Source organism: Salarias fasciatus, chromosome 23, assembly GCF_902148845.1.
Source record: "Salarias fasciatus chromosome 23, fSalaFa1.1, whole genome shotgun sequence".
Lineage (NCBI taxonomy): Eukaryota > Metazoa > Chordata > Actinopteri > Blenniiformes > Blenniidae > Salarias > Salarias fasciatus.
This window is the reverse complement of record NC_043766.1, coordinates 39,903,604-39,921,849: the sequence shown is the minus strand read 5'-3', so window position 1 is coordinate 39,921,849 and position 18,246 is coordinate 39,903,604. Positions and strand designations below refer to the sequence as shown.

General features: G+C 45.1%; 1 protein-coding gene across 2 annotated transcripts in view; it reads left to right on the top strand.

Annotated features, from left to right (window-relative positions):
* LOC115382203 (NLR family CARD domain-containing protein 3-like) overlaps nucleotides 1–18,246 on the top strand; it is a 617,169-nt gene that overhangs the window by 159,486 nt on the left and 439,437 nt on the right. The window lies entirely within an intron of this gene.

Here is an 18,246-nt window from a genome sequence, read left to right as displayed (position 1 = left end):
CACCATTTGCTGAAATCAATAACTGAAGCTTTTAAAAATATTGGAAAAAACAATGGATCAATCAGAAAGTGACAATCTCTTAGAAATCCCTCAACACCTCCTCCGCACGATCTCCGAGTTGAATGGTGAAACAGTAATTGAAAGTGTTAATCGTCCGTCTCATCCCGGCTCGCCAACACAGCACCCCCACCATCCGTCTCAAAGTAGTAGAGTTTTTCTCCCAAGCGAAGATGAGCTCGTGGAGCTTCTGGAGACCTACAGATATAGTGAGTCAGCAGGGGTAGATGACACCACGTCAGACAGTATATGGAGTCCTGCTGACAGCTCATGCTGCGATGCACTCACCTGCTTTGAGAGACAAGGAAATTCGCAAATGAGTGAAGCTTGGAGTCCTGCAGACTGGTTGTGCGTGGAATCAGCGTTGGCTACAGAGAGCGCTCTTCAACAAGGGAGAGGTGAAGAGATTGGGGACAGGGAAACTGAGGCACACGTTGATTCACTCTCTGGAGATGCTGCAGGCTGCAGTAATTGGTCAAACACAGGCACTGCAAGTAATGATAACATCAATGTCACTCAGCGAGAGCGCTTTAACAACCTCGAGATTCGCTGCATGCTCCGCTTTCCACCTCCATCTACAACTCCTAATTTTCACGATTTTTATGTGAATGTGACTAATGGAGTACATGGTCGAATTTCAGAAATTATCCAAAGACTTCAAGCAGAGCCAAACGATATCATTCAAGTGACTTTACGAGCCGATCGTCTGCAAGATGATGTTAGTGCAATTGTACGCTATGGGGTCGGTGAGCTCTCTGAATTCCAAGATCTTTTAGATAGATTAGTGCAGAGCAATATGTCCGTGTTCACTGATGGGTCCTTGGAGCTAACTGTTAACCTTGTTAGAGCACCACGCGGGAGTGGTAAAAGGAAAATAGAATCGTGCTTTGAGGCTGAAATTATCAGAAAAAAAGCTAAACATTTATATGTACTTTTGAATCCCGATCAGACATGCTTTGCTGTAAATTTAGCTTGGCTGAAAAACCCGGAGCTATCATATGTTGACGCTTTGGCAGTCGGGCGCGACATTCACATTAGGGGCGGTCTGACTCTTGATGACGACGTGACATTCAGCAATGTAGAGCAATTTGAACAGTTGCTGAATTGTAAAATTGTTATTTTTTATCGTGCGAATGATATTGAGAATAACCGGCTGAAAAACTTGGCTACATTTCAAACACAAACACCTTCGCGTCCAAAAACATATTATCTCCTCCTACACAATAACCACTATTATGGAATCAAGAACGTGAGAGCCTTTTTAGGCGTAAATTTTTTCTGCGAACATTGTCACACCGGCTATCATATGCGGTACAGACACTCATGTGCAAGGAGTTGTAGTATCTGCAACACCGACTGCAAAGAAAGCTTAATTCAAAAAACTTACTGCGAGCGTTGTAATAGGTTCTGCATGAATATTCAGTGTTTCGAGAGCCATCGCGAGTTAAAATGGTATCCAGAGGCTAAAAAAGCAGTCTCCAATTGTGAAATGAATAAAAAATGCCCAAAATGTAAATTAGTCTACTACGTTTCGATTAAAAATCCTCAGCCCCACAGATGCATTGTTAAACGCTGTCCGATCTGTAAACACAGTAAAACCACTTTACCGTCATTGAGTGAAGAAAGAGCATCAGCTGTTGACTCGGGGAATCAAAACTCCAATTCTACTGCAGAAGCTGAAGAAACACATATTTGCTATATGCGGGTAAAAGAGCTGACGCCTGTGGAGAAGATTTATGAAAAGAAGCTGGTATTTTTTGATTTTGAGACCGCTCAAACCACCGGTACTCATCTCCCTGTGCTTGTTGTAGCTCAATCGTCAGACGGTGAGGAATGGATCTGGGAAGGGTCTGACTGTGCTTTAATGTTTCTCATGCATTATCGAAAAAAACAATATCAAAACACAACATTTATATCGCATTATGGGAAGGGTTTTGACCACCACATTATTTTAAATGTATTTGTGAAACAGGGTATATCACCATTCGTTGTGGCTCAAGGGAGTAAAATAATTCTGATTGTGGATACTGACTTTCACCTTAAATTTATTGATTCATTTTCCTTCATACCCATTCCACTCAGGGATTTCCCTAAGGCATTAGGCTGTAAAACTAAGCTCAAAAAAGGTTACTTTCCACACAAATTTACAGATTTTTCAAAAGTCGGGTATAAGGGGAGATATCCTGCTCCTGCGATGTATGGGGTTGATGAAATGAATCCTACACAGCGAGAAAGTTTCTTTCATTGGTATGAGACAATAAAAGATCAGGAATTTGACTATGATCGTGAGTTAGTAGATTATTGTAAAAATGATGTTCAAATCCTAGCAGAGGGTGCAATGAAATTTCGTGACGAATTCATACAAACAACAAAGTGTGATCCGTTTGAGAACGTTACAATTGCTTCAGCCGCATTGACTGTTTTTCAAACCTTATTCTTACAACCTGAATCTGTCGCGATACCTTCTCCTGATAATTACCAATCATCATTCAAGGCTTTCTCACATGCTTCAATCCAGTGGTTGGAGTATGAGGCTTTCTCACGTGGAATTTCAATTCAACATGCATTGAATGGGGGAGAAGTTAAAATCGGACGCTATTTTGTGGACGGCCATGCGATGGTAAACGGCGAGACACATGTCTTTAGTTTTTTTGGATGCTTTTACCACGGCTGTAGATCCTGTTATAACCCGCACGATAAATCTCCCCTCACAGGTGATTGTTTTAGCGAGTTATACTCAGACACAATAAAAAGAACTGAGCGTTTAAAAACTGAATACAATGTTCGTTCAGTGGTGACAATGTGGGAACACGACTGGAAGTTCATTAAAAAAACAGACCCTGGTGTTAAATCTTTCTTGGAGAGGTTTCAAGAACCAATTCCTCTAGACCCTAGAGAAGCTTTATACGGAGGGCGGACCGTCGCTGTCCGGATGCGTCATGTTGCTGAGGGTGATGAGGTGATCAACTATTTTGATTTCACTTCACTTTATCCCTACATTATGTCGTGTCGATCATTTCCGCTTTCACATCCAAAAATAATCAGAAACAATTTTGATGCAGTTGAAAATTACTTTGGCTTGATCCATGCTAAAGTCTATCCACCGCGTAAACTGTTTTTCCCAGTACTTCCTACCAGAAACGATAAAGGGAAGCTTATTTTCACATTATGCCGTTTATGTGCTCTCACCAACAATCAAACTGCGGAATGCAAACATGACAAAGAAGAAAGATCATTACGTGGTGTATGGGTGACTGTTGAGCTAATGGAGGCACTGGAAAAAGGATACGTTCTGGGCGAAATTTATGAAGTGTGGCATTTTGAAGAAAAATCCAACAAACTCTTTAAAGACTACATTTACACCTTCCTTAAACAAAAACAGGAAGCCTCGGGTTATCCTCCGGGGGCTGATGACCCTGCAAGCCAACGTGCCTACATCGAGGAATACCAAGAGCACCAGGGTATTACACTTGACCCTCAGAAAATTGCCCATAACCCGGCTAAAAGACAAATTGCAAAACTGTTACTAAATTCACTATGGGGAAAGTTGGCACAAAGATCCAATCAGCTTACAACAACTCTGGTGAACAAATCCGAACGCTTTTTTGAATTCCTCTTTTCCAGCAAATATGTGATTTCACAGTTTCAGTTCATTAATGACAGTGTTGCAGTGGTCCAGTGGCGGTATACTTCTAACTGTATCACACCCCCTGGCGATGTGAATGTTTTTATTGCCGCCTTCACAACTGCTTATGCACGTCTTGAGTTGTATAAGCAGCTAGATTTACTCCAAGAAAGGGTTTTTTATTGCGATACCGATTCAATAGTGTTTGTCTCGAGACCTTGCGATCAGTATAACCCTCCAGTTGGAAATTATCTAGGAGATTTGACATCTGAATTAGACCCCGGCGACTCTATTAAATCATGGACTGCAGCGGGTCCGAAATCCTACGCCTATGTAACAGAGCGCGGTAAAGCGACTTTACGTGCTAAGGGGATTACACAGAATTATGAAAACTGTAAAAAATTCAACTTTGACAGTCTCACAGCCCTGGTAGAACCATATCTCAAAGACCGCGAGTCTCGTCGTGAAATTTCTGCACGTTACAATAAAATTACACGAAATCTGAAAACCTTTGAGCTCACTAATAAAGAGAGGGTGATCAATTTTGGCATTGACTGGGACAAGAGACACCTTTTTCCTTCAGGAAAATCGTTACCGTTTGGCTATTAAAAACATCTCCCCCTGTGTTCTGTCTCAAAAGAACTGCATAGATTTATGATGGGATGACCTGAGGCTTCTCTATACAGTTCTTTTGAGAAAGTATTATTATCCCATATAATGCTTAGTAAGCACTGTATTTTCACATGTATTTTGTATCTTGCATCATATATTTTTTGTATCCGATGTATTATGAAATATCTGTATGGTTTATTCACATGAATGTTGTAACACCTGTATTGTTTATCCACATGTATTTTGTATATCAATAAATCATATTTCTTCTTTATTCACACCCCGTCATTTTTCCTCCCACTAATTTGCACTGATAAATAAGCGAGCAGGATTACTTAAGTATTCAGTTCATCAAAAGACTGAACGTTGATCATGGCTGAAGAGGTGTATTTTGACCCACGTTTCAAACTGCCCTTTACAGCTCTACTTGTAGGAGCAAGCGGGAGTGGTAAATCATTCTTTGTCAAACGGCTTCTTGAAAATATGGAACATACTTTGTCTAGACTCCCTGATCGAGTCATTTGGTCATATTCCTCCTATCAACCTATGTATGAGGAATTGGCAAAAAATGTAAAGATTACATTTATTGAAGGAATTCCTGATTCTTTGACGGATGAAAATATTTTTCCATCAAACCAGCATAATCTGTTGGTGATTGACGACTGTATGGATATCGGGGTGAATCATGATGAATTAATGAAGGCTTTTACCATGTATAGACACCATAGAAAATTATCAGTCATTTTTCTAGTTCAAAACTTATTTCAGCAGGGGAAGCACAGCCGAACGATTAGCTTGAACACAAATTACATCATTCTCTTCAAATCTCCACGTGATAAGTTACAGATAAGAATTTTGGCTCAGCAGATGTTCCCGGGGCAGAGAGAATATTTTCTGCAGAGTTTTAACGACGCCACAAAAGAGCCGTTTTCGTATTTAATCGTCGATCTGAGACCTGACTGTCCAGAACATTACCGGCTGAGAAGCGGGATACTACCTCACCAGTGGCCTGTAGTTTACCTGTATAAAAAGTGATTCGAAAATGTCTAAACGGATTAAAAGAAATCTACCTGTTTTTAAAGCCTTGCTTGCTCTGAAACCCTCAGAGAGAAGGATCTTTCTATGCCAGGGACCGGATGATCTCATACTGGCCCTCTGTGAAATAGCACTTAACGTGTTGAAAGGTAACGTCCCGTTGACCTCTGATCAATACAGCAAATTGAATAAACAGAAGAGGTATATCAAGCTTTTTGCTAACCGCAAAACAGGAGTGAAGCATAAGCGCAAGGTGCTGACTCAGACTGGCGGTTTTCTCCTCCCATTATTAGGGGCCGCTGTCCCATTCTTGACCAGTTTGCTTGCCGGACGGAGATAGGCAAAGATAGAGATATAGCCGCACACGACGCAGCCGCATCATGGCATCGTTTAATAAAATGTACATGATTTCGCCGCAACAACTGGAGAGTTTAACCAAGAAAAAAACAGGTACAGAAAACATCGCAGAGAAGGCACAGCATGAATTGGAAGAGAAAATGGAACAAGTTTTGGAGCAACCAGGGACCGCTTACAGCAAAAGCCTACACTATAATAATCTACTTGAAAAATATCTTTCCCTGCTCAAAAAAAGATCGAGTCAAGACTCTGAAATAGTTTTGAAGTTACCTACTGAGTCCGCTGAGAAAGGAGGTGGAAATGATGAAGGTCATGTAAGAGTTGAAGAGGAGGAAAATCCTCGTGATAGTATTGAAGATGATATTTTACAGAATATCGGAGCCCGCAATCGGAGGAATGCGACATTTATCCTTGAGAAGCTCCGCAATTCAGACCTTTTGAGATGGAACCGTTCAGGCGAGATCGTTGTCCAGGATAAGACTATTAAAGGATCGCACATTTTTGATTTAATGAAGACTCTGTCAAACAGACGCTTCCACGCCCGAACCATACCCCGCGGATGGGATGAATTCTTAAAAACTATTTCCAGGTTAAATATACCCTTAACCACGATTGCAAATACGCAGGCGCGTGAGCAATTGCGGCTAAGACCGCTCGAGCCCTCGAGCGAGCCGGATCCGCAAATACGTCGGAGTAAAAGAAAGCGGGGGAAAAAATCAACGTTGTCAACATCTCTTTTAGATATGGATTTCAGCACACCTACTTCTAAATTGTCAAGCAATGTAAAACAATTTTATTCCCCGACAGTGTCTGAATGGCGACTGTCTACCCCGATCCCTTCTGAATGGTTGGAATTCAGTCATTAAAAAAATGTATGCCACAACAGTGGTTTTTTTAATCAATAAAATGCTTTATTGAAATATATCTGAGGAAAAGTATTCATTTCGAACATTCATAACAGTCTTTAAATAGTTTTAAAGTACAGGCTTTCTGATTAGACGTTTTACCCGTCTTCACATCCGACACACATTTAGCACATTTCTTAACAAACTTTGTCACGTAGACATCATTCTTTTTCAAATGATCAGAATACAGTCTCATTACTTCTTGAAAAGAAAGTCCTTTAAACCGCTGGCAGAGGAAAAATATCACATGGGCTCCACATGCGGCTGAATCATCATCTTGAACTTGCAGTTTGTTGTAGCGTATCTCCCTAGAATTAGCGGATAGGAAATTTATAAAAAATTCCGGATAAAATAAAAAGTCTGGTTCATGCCCGTAGCTGTCAAAGAAGTTTGATCTTCCTTCTTCGCCATCTTCAAAGATCATACCCACCCAATGTTCACCCTCACGGGTGTGATCGTGGGTGTTAACGACCAGATAGCATGGTCGTTTCTCGATCTTGGTCGGTAATAAATCGCTCGCAAAAACACCTCCAAACGACTCGCCCAAGATAGGTCTCAGAATAGATTCTATTTGCAGGTTGTTCATTTTACTCGTTTCAATAGTCAATTAGAACTTGTCTCTTTGAGTTTATTTCTATAACACCGTCGTAACACGCATAGACGATCAAGGTCATGGTCCGGGGCAAAGCGACTCGGAAGCGTAAATCCAGCCGGCAGGTACCGTGTTCTGACGGTGATAGAGCTTCGCTGTCTATTTCACCATCCTTTGTCAGATTGAAGAGAAACAAACTGTATCCGTTTTCAAAATTCTCGCGGTCTATACACAATGGAGAGTCTCTAATGTGTCTGTTATTTCCCAGATAAAGATTGTAAAACTCTCGAACAGTCTGATGTGTATCAAAACGCGGTTGGTAGGGCTTTGATGGGATAAAACGTGAATTTACACTTAAAGCTAGGTATTCAAGATCAGCGTGTTGGAACTTGAAAGGATTCAACTCTCTTGCCCCGACATAAGCCCGATGATCCACTAGCCCCACCACCAGGTACTTCGGAAGTCTGCCGAGGTATAAATTATCTTGCGAGCATACACGAGTCTGTGCCGGAATGCTATAATTTTTCACCACTACGCGGCTTATAGGGTAAATGGCATTTGATTTCATGAGAGCGGCAGAATGGCCTAGCATGACATCTGGTGAGACTTGAATCTTTTTCACAAAAAGGCTTGCCCCTAAAATATTTAACTTGAACTCGTCTCCTGCCGCAGACATCAGTGTAAAAGCACTTTTTGCTTTCACAAGTTTTAATCGCACATCGACATTGTTTAGCAAGAGTCTTTCGGAGAAAAAAATGTCTGTATGCAACGGGCCAATTAGTTCAAATGGGCGTGAACGATGTATAAAGCTTGCACGCTTAACTAACCCTTTGTTAGGGGCGTCGGGGGTCATGGCAATTGAATCAAGGTCGGCGCCAGTGTCTTTATACCAAAGTCCTCCAGAAAACTGGCTCTCCAGCGTTTCTTGTGAAAAATTAAGAAGCGTTTCAATCATGGCTCTGTAAGGATGAGTGGCAGAGGACGAGCTAATGAGCACGTCGTTCAGACTCACATCAACCTGAGAGAAGATAGTATTTAGTGGGTATTGGATTATTCCGCAGGCGTCGCCATCAGCTAGATTCGTTCCATCTGCTTTGGTAATTTTCAGTCGAAGGTAGATCAGTGTTGAATTTAGGTCTAAATAAAAATTCCCGCTTCCAGGTATCAGGAAATCCAGCACTTCTTGATCCGCTATTGAATTGAGGGGAAAAATCTCAACATAATTGTTTTGTTCCACAGAAAGTTGAGTCATCGGTGGGGCAAAGAGGTCGAGCTCCGATTTGGTGCACTCGGTCGAGAGACGGTGTGTAAGAGACATGTTTAAAATATATCACCACGCCCCAGCTGACTTTTAACTTTTCTCTGTAATTTGCGCACGGTTTTACGCTTTTTTGTAGGTACGAGGTCCGATAATGCACGCACAGGTCTTTTTCCTTTTCTACGTGCTAATCGTGGCAGTCCTGATCCTTCCTGACTCTGAGTGTTTTGGTTAATTAAGCGGTTGGTTACGGTCCCGACGACGTCTGCTGCTATCCCCTTCGCAGCCGATTTCAAGTGCGGTTTAGCGATATTAACTCCTTGTTTAAGAAAGGGTAGGACAAATCTGAAGGCTCTGCTCAGCACTGATCCTAGGCCACGCCCATAGATGACTGGAGCTCCGACAAAGCCGCTCAATGAGCCTGCGCCAGCCTGGTTCACATAATAATTCACAAATCTTTGTGAATTCATTTTTTGACTTATTTTCTTTCTAATTCAGATGAAAGACTTTGATGCAGGTCTAAAGTGTAGCTTGCATATGGTCTTGCCGTAGGTGAATCGAATTGGAGTGTTCAAATCAGTTTTCAATTCAATCTGTATATCCTGTATCCGTTGTTTGTTCACCGATATGTAATGAGGGTGGCTGTAAGAAAGAATGACAACATCTCCGTATGATCCTTCTTTTTTAACGATTCTGAGAAGGGGGACGGCGTAGTCTCCAACATGCTGCGCTTCCACGATATTTGTGTAGACGTAAAAATTATACTGGCCTGCATTAATATCGCAGGGGTATTTACCCTTTGTTTTTCCACTCAGTCGAACCCATACACCTTCTTCGAAACCAAGTATGTAGCACAACCGTGGTGAAAATTTTATAGAATACCTCTCAGTCGCCAATATAGAAATCCTTTTGTTTATTGAACTGTAATAAACCACCAGATCAATTTTAGTAGTCTTTAACATAGCATTCAGCTCCCTCACTACAAGTTCGATAGAGTCATACGACCCCGTCACAATCTTAAGATAAAGCGGAGGCTGTTCCGGGTGGTGATGATCAATGATCTCGAAACCGTTTTCTGAAGTGTCAACATTATTCCATGTGTTGCAGTACATTATCTCAGCTAGCGCCACCTCATAAGATCCTTGTAATTCTATGGGTTGTGATAAAGTTATGGTGAAATTCGAACTGTTGTTGTCCGGAAAAATATCGTGACAGGCGTTGGAGGGGAGTGTCACATAAAAAGACTCGCCCATTATTTTGATTGCGTCTCTTTCCCCTTTTTCCTCTTCCCAAGCTCAACGACCTCTTTAGCAGGCAGCCACGAGTCAAACTGACGGGGCCATCCATGCCAGCGGACTAAAACCATTTTCTGACCATTTTTAATTTTCTTATCTAAAATTTTTTCTATACGGAAAAGAGTGTCCGACGTGATTCTGACTTTCTGCAGTTCAGGCTCATAAAATGCCCCATTCAAAATTTCTCCTCTTATATCTCTTAATTTATAGACCGGTGGTACTCTAGGGATACATTCATTCACGATAAAATATTCATCGGAGAATGATTGTTCATATGATTTATCGAATACGCCGCGGTATTTTGATATCCTCACAATGTCCCCCTCTTTGAATTTAAACACTGTGGGCTTGACGTTCAGCGGCATCGTCCCGTATAAATTTTCAAACACCTCAGCTGTCTTGGCCGGAGTTACTTCAGACGGTTTCATTTTTATGCTGGTGTGATAAGAGTCATTATAGCTATCCAGCAAATCCCTGAGTACGTCTATATACCGCCGGGTGTTTTTTGCCGTGAAATACCGCCACATTTTGGATTTCAAAGTTTTGTTAAACCGTTCTACTACGGAGGCTTTGAGTTCACTCCCGGTTGCAAAGTGTCGTATGTTGTGTTTCTTCATCAGCTTTTCAAAGACGCGGTTAAAAAATTCTTTTCCCGCATCAGTTTGAATTTTAGACGGTATACCGCTCTCGTCTAATATGGAAGCAAAAGCCGTTGCAACTTCAGTCGCCGTTTTGTTCTTCAACGGGCGTGCGTATGCTTTTTTTGAAAATATGTCTATTACGGTAAGCAGAAATTTAAACTTGTCATTGTCTTTAGACAGCGCAGTCATATCGCAAAGATCAGCCTGAAATTGATACAGGGGACGAGGTGCGAAAACACGGTTTCTAGCATACTTTTTTCGAGAGGGTTTGTGCAATGTGTAAGCGTCCTGCCCGGCCAGCCAATCCTCGACTTTGGCAATTGCGTGCTTTTTACCCGTCTGCTCTTCTACAGCCTTTTGAAGGCTCTCGGCTCCACCATATGATCCTGCTTTTCGAGGGTCATAATATATTCTCTTGAATACCTGGTCTGTCTTTCTTGAAGACATATCTGTTAGTGAACAGAAGAAGTCAGAGCGGTCTGATTTTTATGAGTTTGGAGTTTATTCATTGGTTACATGCTTACGTAATTCAGATTAAAAGAAGACATCAATTCTTATGTATGGCATTGACAATTAAAGCCTGTATTACATTCAGTACATGATTCACGTCGATTATATCACCCTTTCTCAGTTTATAGGCTGTTACATCAACTACAAAGGCATACAAGGCATATAAATGACAAGTGTTGAAATGATCAATACAAACATAATGAATGATTCCACACATTGTTTGTTCAAAACCATCTGAGTTTGAGCCGTCATACACCAGTTTTTTCCAGTCCACTGAAAGCGTTGTCTCTCTCACAATTGCCATCGCACATTCAAAACTCCACAAATCTTCCGGATTGACATGGTCCTCTGCCTGGTATACTTTATCACAATTGACACGATAAGCAATTGCATGCTTCAAAACTGAAACGTCAACAATTTTGGGAGTCGGTTTAAAAAAATTCCCGCCCATTTTTTCTTTGTTTCTTTTCACAGGTGATTAAGGCTTCCAGAAATCGTAGAAATCTTCCAACAAATCTTCCCTCTTCTTATCTCCCGCGATGTAAGCTGCAGTGATCTCTTCAACCTTTTCCAGAATGTGATCTTCTTCCCTCAGATCATAAAGGAAAGCGTCAGCTGCGCCTTCCACTCTAGCCTCCACGATATCCAACCCGATTTTCTCCAGGGTGTGCTTGAGAGCCGGAAGAAATTCCCAGGACAGCAAGTCCACTACTAACTCTTCAAAGTGAGCATAAAAATATCCGCGACCTGGAGGGTACAGACAGGCGTGTTGAATTTGACTCGGGTGATGTATTTGACAGCCATAGCAGTTTTTTTTCATATGGCGTACCACAACTGCTTTCACCGCTGTAGCCACACAAGCTTTTACAATATCCAGGAAATCCCCACTCGTTGACAATCGAGACTGTGGCAGAGGTGACCCAGGCATGCCGTTGAAGAGAGTGGGCCCGGTGTACACTCTAGCAGGCCGAGGCAGAGATGTCCCTGGCAGCGAGTTGAAGAGAGTGGGTGGAGTGTAGACTTTACCAGGGCGTGGGAGAGGTGTCCCCGGCGGGAGGGCGAAGAGAGTGGGCCCGGTGTAGACTCCAGCCGGAGGTGGGTCTTCAAAGCTCTTATACTCCTCGCCCCAGTATGAGCAGTACGGTGGAGGACCGCATGGTACATCCCCCGCAACGCCGGCCTTGTGGAGAGAGTCTGCAGAACACGTGCCACCATACGCCGAGCTTATGAATCCTTCAGCACGATCGTTCGGCATCTCCGCTTCTTCTTCTTCAGTTTTACACTCCGTGTAAGGGGGCGAATCAACCCCCCGACATCCTCGGAAAATCGGTTGATACACCCGAGTATCTCCTGAAGACTCTTGAGAAAGGTCCGGCAGCAGGCTGAGAAGTTCTTCATCGAGAAGATCTTGTCCAGGTGAGTCCGTTGCGTTGACTGAAAAATCTGACATGGTGCAGCGTATGAGTATAGCACTCCGACTATTTGCCCTTCAAGCGTTCAAGTATATATTTCACTCGTACAGGAAGCGGGCGGGGCATGGGGAGGGGCGAGGGCAGGTCAGAGAGAAGGGCTCTCTCTACTCCAACATATCAATCTGGTCTACAGAGCCACCCCAATTTTCAGGCTCCTCCCCAGGGCCTCCATCGCATTCGATACACGAATTGAGCATGATGCGCCGAGTGAAAGTTAGCTCTGAAATGCGATCACCAGACTGTCTTGTCAATCTCTTTTCCAACAGCATTTGTTTTTGCTTCCTTTCTTCCTCGTTGAAAAAACTCTTCATTTCTTGTAAGAGGTCGCGCAGCTGTGGGAAGTCTGTCACCTTGAATGCCAGCTGAATTGGGTAGTAGCGCTCTTTCTCCATCACCGTCTTTGGTCTTTCTTCAGGGTGGAAATCATGTCGAAATCGGACCAGTAACCAGATGTGAGATCTGGAACAGTCCACCATGAAAGTACCGGCTAGAGGACGAACTTTACGATCAGTCCATGTCGGTATACTTGCACGCATAGAGCTCAGTTGTACACGCCCATCGCTGTGAACACGTTCAATATAATCAATATATTCTTCAATAGCATCCTTCAGACCGTTAAATTCTTTAGGGTAGATTTTCAGATGATAGACCTCAGGCGTGGTTTCATAGCTGTATAGATCGACGTGTGGCGATACTCCACCACTCTTAAATTTGACTAACAACCCCCGGCCACCATCAAGACGCCACGTCTTTTTCATCAACAGATCTTTCTCCATGTTTTTTCCCTGCCGAGTAACGATTCCACTGCTATGATCACACTTATGTGAAACATTTTATATACAGTACAGTACAATGCACGCCCACTTTCCCCGTCTCACATCTGTTTCTCATATTACTACATCTGGTTCTCATCATCAGCCTTCAGCCCGCAACATACAATGGCAACCTTGTGTTTTACTAAATTTCCCGCTCTTTTTCTGCTGACACTGACACGTGATATTTACATTACTACATCTGGTTCTCATCATCATCCCTCAGCCTGACATATGAAACTTTCCCTCCAAAAAAAAAAAAAAAGCCCGCGATTCTTACCTCCCTGAACTCCCACTCAAAGAGAACCCTGCTCTCTGGATGGAAGTTCAACACATTCATGCAGACTACAGAGCAGCCAGTACACATCTACAATATAGCAAATGCAAATCTTGACTCACTCTTACGCCTATGGAAAGACAGAACCCCTTTTTTAAATTTCCCGCCTTTTACTCAGACATGACCTCATTCCGGAAGAATGGCGGGGGGCGGGGGCGGGGGCGGGCGGGGGGTGCTGGGGGCGGGACTTTTATTTTTCAGGTATTTTTTTTTGATGATTAAATTTATATGACGTCATACCATTTTGACAGAAAGTATATTCTATATTCTCTGACCTCTGACCCCTGAGAAGGCCAGAAGACGGCCAGAGAGGCCCTCAGAGCCCAGACAGCCGGCGATCATCACAGAGCCCGGATCCAAGCCGCTCCCGCAGGCAGACGCCCACGCTCCGGTCCAGAAATGGGGCAGAGGAAAGCCCCGACTGGGGACCCCGGCGGTCCCGGGGCCCGGGCCGCGCGGAGCCACGACCGGCAGGAGCCGGTCCACCCCGGGCGCAGAGCCGCGAGCCCAAGAGCCAATCCCCCACACAGGCGGAGGGCCATGACCCACCTGGCAGAACCGGCCCACACGGGCAGCTCCCCATCCCAGGTCAGTACACCCCCCAGCGCTCTGGCCATGCACCCCGAGATCCAGGGCATCACCCCCGACCAACCGCCCCCCCACCCCGTCCCCCCCCCCCCCCCCCCCCCCCCCCCCGACCCACCCCTCCCACTTCACTCCCCCCTGCCCAACCCAACACTCACACCCACTCACTCACACTGACAGACACACACGCATGCACACACACACACGCACACACACACAACCACTCATCCCCAAACCAAACACACTCACATTCTGACACACTCACACACTAACACATACTCACACACACACACACACACACACACACACACACACACACACACGCACACGCACACGCACACGCACACACACACACACACACACACACACACACATACAGAGTCAACCCTACCCCAAACACACTCACATTCCCATCATGTCCTGTGGGAGACCCCCCCGGAAGGCAAAGGAACACCGAATCCCACATCCAGGCCCCCCCGCCACCCACAACCGCCACCCCCACCCCCAAACCCCACTGCTGCAGACAGGTATGCACACTCACCAGAGCCAGCAGCCCCCCAAACCACAGCCGGTCCAAACCCCAGGCCTGTGGGGAAAACAACAGCCCCCCCCCCCCCCCCCCCCCCCCCGGGCCCCACACCAGAAGGAATCCGGAAACGGGAAGACCCCATTGCCCCCTCCCCCCCGACTCGTGAGTGTTGATGGAGTATATGTTGTTTGCGATTAAAATTGAGGGTCAGTAACCACACGGTGCTGCAAGTGAGGCCAAACGAGCAGTCCCATCTACCTGAACAGCCCCACCCCATACACGGCGTGCCATGACCCCCCGACGTGTGTGTTTGTATGTATTTGGTCGTGTTAGATGACTAAGTGCAATTAAGACTGAGAGGCAAGCCATTGAAGGGTGCAGTGATTGAGGCCACTTAGATGGCCCCCTCCACCACACCCTACTTGATAAGCCCGCCTCCCAAAGCACTACGTGTGTGTGCATGAGAGCGGGGGGAGAGGGGGGTCCGGAGATGCCGCAGCACCCCCGTCACCCAGGAGCCCCCGGATGAAGGACAGGGCCAGGAGCGCCATTCCCCCCAGGACCAGGGCGGACAGCGACCATAGCCAGAGAGCCACCGACCCAAGAAGCAGACACCCATCATGCATCAGGAGGAGTGGAGGTGAGGACAGACAGGGGGCAGCGGAAGGACCCAGACCCAGGGCCCACCACCCCCAGGCCCACCACCCCCAGCCCCCCCCCCCCCCCCCCCCCCCCCCCCCCACAGGGCACCACACTCTCTCCTCACATACATACCTCCAATCGCCCACACATATACACCAACACATACGGACATACATACATACTTACAGATACACACCCACACACACATACATGCTCACAGAAACATACCCACACATACATACACACTTACACATACACAGTCACACAAATAAACATACATATCCAGATACACACATACACATACATACATACCCACTCATACAAAAACATACATACTCACACATACACACCCACACACATATACACATGCACATACACGCACACCCACCTTCCCCAACCCCCTCACCCCTACAGCCCACCACCACCACCCTCCTATCTACCCCCCATCCACCCCACCCGCCATCCCCACACCCATCCACCCCACCCCCCTGTCCCCCACCACCACAACCATCTACCCCGATGCCCTGGATTCCAGGGCAGCAACCAGACACCAGGGCACGCACCAACCCAGGCCGCGGCAGCATGCCCAAGCCGACCGGCCACCCCAGCCAGGCCGACCCCCCCACCCTAATAGAAGGGGACAGCCCCCAGGCACCAGGGCCCAGGGCCCCCAGCCACACCCACCCTAGGACACCCCGGCCACCCGGACATGAACCAGCACCCACCGACCCAGGCCCGTGAAACACGTAGATTCTATGTCTGTGTCAGCAACCGTGTCAACAGAATTCGCAGGTCATCTCAGCCAAGTCAGTGGCATTACATAACCAGCAGTCAGAGCCCAGCAGACCACGCCACTCGTTCTGTTCCTGTGTATCAGCTGCCCTTCACTAACTCGCTCACTGGCCCAGACATTTTGTTCCAAGATCAAACTCTGCCAATGGCTCTTATGAACTTGTTGAGCCCAACACTGACACAGAAGTCAGGCCGCAAGTGTCTATGCTCAAAACTGCTGCCTGCTCCGAGCAGCTCAGCTCTCCAAGATTTTCAAAGTTTTCCACCTGGAAATCCCTCACCCGTGCACTTGCTCGTCTCCTGCACATCATTCACAATTTCAGCTCATCCTCATGCAAGCCAAATCAGTGTCATGGCTGGCACTACTGCAAAACAGGACTGATAGTAACTGAACACAACCAAGCACAAAACATTGTCATTTGAGCAATGCAAGAGGATGTTTATGCTGACGAAATAAAGTGCATACAAAGACAAGATAAACTTCCCAAAACCAGTCCATTGAAAAACTTGGATCCCTTTTTAGACACAAATGGACTCTTACGAGTAGGTGGTGGCATCACTAACTCAAGCATACACGAAAATGAAAAGAATCCTATCATTGTTCCTGGCCACCATCATGTCTCAGCACTTCTCATTAAGCATTACCACGAGCAAATTCGTCACCAAGGCCGCTTGTTCACAGAAGGAGCGGTTCGTGCTGCAGGGTGGTGGATAGTTGGAGGCAAAAGAAAGGTGAGCTCAGTCATCTATCACTGTGTAACATGCAAACGCCTTCGAGCACCTCTGAGTACACAGAATATGGCAAACCTCCCCCCAGACCATCTCTCAAACAGATCCTCCATTCATAAACGTGGGCATCGATGTTTTTGGCCCATGGGTTGTATCTTCAAAGAGAACCAGAGGACATACTATTCAAAACAAAAGGTGGGCTGTCATTTTCACATGCCTAAGTATAAGAGCAGTCCACATTGAAGTGATAGCCACTCGACACATCCAGTTTCATCAATGCATTTCGAAGATTTCTCGCTGTCAGAGGACCTGTTAAAACCATCCGCTCTGATAGGGGCACAAACTTTGTCAGTGCATGCAAGGAACTGAAAATTCCCTCCAGCATGAACAATACAACTGTACAAACTTACTTGAAAGAACAAGGTTGTACATGGATCTTTAATCCGCCACATGCTTCTCATTTTGGTGGATCGTGAGAGTGGATGATCGGTCTTGCACGAAAAATACTGGACAAAGTGTTTTTCCAGCTCAAAAACACTAAGCTCACTCATGAAGTTCTTGTTACCTTGATGGCCGAAGTGTCAGCCATTATAAACACTGGACCCATTGTTCCCATCTCAACCGACCCAAATGAGCCTTTCATTTTGACCCCAGCCACTCTGCTCACTCACAAGAGAGCTCCTCTTCAAGCACCAGCAGGGAGCTTTTCAGTGTCAGACCTCTACAAACATTAGTGGTGCCAAGTCCAGCACCTTTCAAATACCTTCTGGAACAAGTGGAAAAAAGAGTTTCTGCCTACACTGCAGCCACGCCGCAAGTGGCAATCTAACCAACCGAACATCAACCCAGGGAGTACAGTTGTACTCAAGCACAGTCAGTTATCCAGAAACGAATGGCCTCTTGGACTTGTAACTGAAACATTAATTTCAAAAAATGGAAAAGTCCGAACAGTGGAGGTTAAAGTTGTTAAGTCAGAGGGTAGTAAAGTATTAACTAGACCTATTTCTGAACTTGTTGTATTGGTTCCATCATAATATTCTGTAAGTTATTTGTGGCGATAAATTACGCCAGACGGGGAGTGTTCTGTCTTGCATAAAATGTTAATGAAATGTAAAATGTTTTCCCTTTTTGTTGTGGCAACATTTCATGTGTTTTTGGTGTCCTCTAGCGGACAATCCTGGTCTTTATGTGTGGTGTGTATTTTATTTTGAAAAGACCTTTCTTTAGCGGAAGTGACTGTTCAACAGCTGAGCAGATGATGTCAGCTCCGTGTGCCTTCCCAACGATCGCAATGTCTATATTTTGAGGTTGCATCGCCGGTCAGTGTTTTAGTTATTTTTAAAACATGTTTATTTAGTCTTTGTAATACTTTCTAGAAGCTAATATTAGGCTGAGTGACTTTATTAACTTTGTGAGTTGATTGCATGAAATGCAGGATCGGCGAGATGACATCTCGGCCGT